Below are 2,617 nucleotides of genomic sequence, written 5' to 3'. Positions count from 1 at the left end.
CTTAGTTAATCGCTCACTATGGAAAACATAGAGATATTAGTTTCAGTTACATAAGTTTCTTTTATTAGTAATAAGATGATTGTTTGGTTGTTTAAGATAAATGACTATTCTAAGAACACTTTTGTTTAGCAACTGTGCCTTCTTCAAAACAAAGAATGATAAATGTCATGACCTCTGCAGGAGGGCAAATAGACCCCTGGCTGTTCTTGAGAAAGATGTGAGGATTGATATCTTCCTGCTTTAATGCATATGCTTATGTACTCTCAGGGTTTGCTTGTAATGTATAAATAAAGAGCTGCTGAGACCCTCTGCAGGGGATACTTGCACCCTGATCAAGTGTCTGTGTCTCCTCACTCCCTTTCCCCTCATCCCTCCATTTTCGCTGACGCCTTCTTTTCCTGCAGGGACCCTGACATGACAGTTTGCAGGAGCTGGCTTCCGGCAGTTTGTCATTCCCCTATTTGTTGCAATTTCCCCCTCATTTGATAGATTTATGTTTATGACCCAGTCTCCCAGATGAGCACTCCTGCATTTCAAGGAAGAGAAAGGTAAACATCAGTGATGGAAGAAAAACAAGCTGGCACCCACCCGTCTCAGTGCCCACCGCTTTCCCTTCCCTTTTGCAGACCGTCGCCCATCTCCACTTTTTCCCTTTGTATAAATACCCCTGCCCTCTGCCAAAGAGGAAGACGGTTGCCTTTCAGACATGAGTCTGCTGCCCTCCTCATTTTATCGACAAATTAAACCACTTTCCTTTTCCTCAAACTCTGTTTCCTTTTATTGGCTGAGGGAAACTGGGCCGGCTTTCGTTAAAATGTAGAGGCTGGATTTCATCCTCTGCCACGGGTTCCCTGTAGATGCAAGTGGGCGCTGAGGTTGAAGACAGCCCCAGGCAGGTGCCCTGCCACCATCCTGCTCACCTGTGGCACAGGAATGTCTCCACCTCAGGCGGCCCAGGGTAAAGACCCTAGTCTGCAGCACCCACAACATGTACACAGGGGTGCTCTGTGAGAGGGTTTGTGCTCAAATAATTCATGCCACTCCCTGGGAGCCTCATGTGGACCTGAGTAAGGAGAAAGAAGTGACCATGGGCACCACTTCTGGGAAGAGAGACCCTCAGTGTCCCTGTGGAAGCTCCACTACATGGCCGTCCTCTGCCTGGGGCCTCTTCATGTCCTTTTGAATATGTGAGGCCCAGGCTGAGGGTCACTGTGTTATCAGGCAGCTTCCCAGATGACCAGGATACACAGCAAGGGACAAGGACCTCTAATATGGGCTAAATCCTAACCAGGAAGGAATCTTTCCTCTGTCATTTCTAAATGAAGTACCATCTTTTCTGGAGAAATGGATCCCAAAGAAGGGAGAAAATTACCCAGGAATCCACAAAGATTAAATGATGGTGGCCCAAGATTTTTTTCCAAAGATTTTACTTATCTACTTTTGCGTAGAAGAACTGATGTATAGGCCAGAGGTGAGGAGGGGTGAAAAGATTCACCAAAGACAGAGTGGGGGACAGAAGAGGAGGACTGACTGGATCACACTGCTGAGGAGAGCAGTGGGCAAGACAGGAGAGGTCTGCTGCACCACGTGGGTAGCTACTTTACTGGCCAAGGATCGAACTCCTTACAGTGGCTGCAGATATCAATAGCTTCACAGTGCTGTGCTTAACCCCTTGTGCCACCAGGGAGGCCCCAATACATTTTTTTATGGCTGTCACAACAAAGGAAAATGACTCTGTAGGTGTGTGATTATGTGACGCAAGTATTAGGGACGGTGGTAGACAAGGGTTACTTTCAGTAGATTTGTTATGTGGATCCCCTAGTGTGGTCTCTGGGCTGATGAGGATCAAGAGTTCCCTCCTGATAATGTCTCTCTTCAGGTGGAGAGGAGATGATGGATAGTATATCAGTGGATATCCAGTTTGGCAGTAGGAAGAGAGCACAGATCATTTTTTTATCTGACTTTTCTCAATAGGCTTCAGCTCACCACTATTCTGTGTCAAAGATGCACGCTGGAGGGGCCCATTCAGCCTTTGTTACTTCCAGTCACAACCCAGCCTCTAGGAGCAGGATGGGAGACCTGCTGCTGCTGGGGAGGCAGGACACAGTAGCATCGATGCTATGCTCTGGGAGGATGCGCCTGACATCTGGGCTACATCCTCAGTCTGTGTGTGTGTGCCTGTGTGTATTTTCACACAATTGCTCTTTGACTTCACTACTCCTGTCCTGGACAGATCATTCAGAAGACTTCAGTGTCAACAAACATAGATGTTTCTATCAAAAAACCATTAAGGTCGATCCTTTTCCGGTTCATAAGCATGATGATTGGGTGTTCACGCGGCTGTGTGAGATGTGCCTCCCTTAAACCTTGTTACGACATCAGCACATTACCCTTCTGACGTGAAAAAAAAAAAAAACCATTAAGGTAGTGTTTGGCAACTTTTTATTTCATCATCATTGATGCTGTGTGATCAGGCTGACTACACCATGGTGCTGCCTTTGCCAAATCAGGTCAGGAAATAAAGATGTGACAAAGAGTGTACCTGTGTGTAGTGAAGGTCTATGTAGTGAATATATCTGAATCATAAAAAGACTATCAACAATTTGGCAACTGATAA

At 46.2% G+C, this 2,617-nt stretch overlaps 1 non-coding gene across 1 annotated transcript; it reads left to right on the top strand.

Annotated features, from left to right (window-relative positions):
* Window positions 1–2,296: 2,296 nt before the first annotated feature.
* Window positions 2,297–2,400, top strand: LOC119253639 (small nucleolar RNA U13). The gene has a single exon (XR_005127169.1). It is a non-coding gene; the product is annotated as a small nucleolar RNA U13 (small nucleolar RNA).
* The last annotated feature ends 217 nt before the right edge of the window (window positions 2,401–2,617 follow it).

The sequence above is a fragment of the Talpa occidentalis genome, unplaced genomic scaffold (genome assembly GCF_014898055.3).
Source record: "Talpa occidentalis isolate TD23 unplaced genomic scaffold, MPIMG_talOcc4v2.1 talOcc4.2, whole genome shotgun sequence".
Classification (NCBI taxonomy): Eukaryota; Metazoa; Chordata; class Mammalia; order Eulipotyphla; family Talpidae; genus Talpa; species Talpa occidentalis.
The sequence above is the reverse complement of the archived record's forward strand: the minus strand, read 5'-3'. Positions and strand labels throughout refer to the sequence as shown.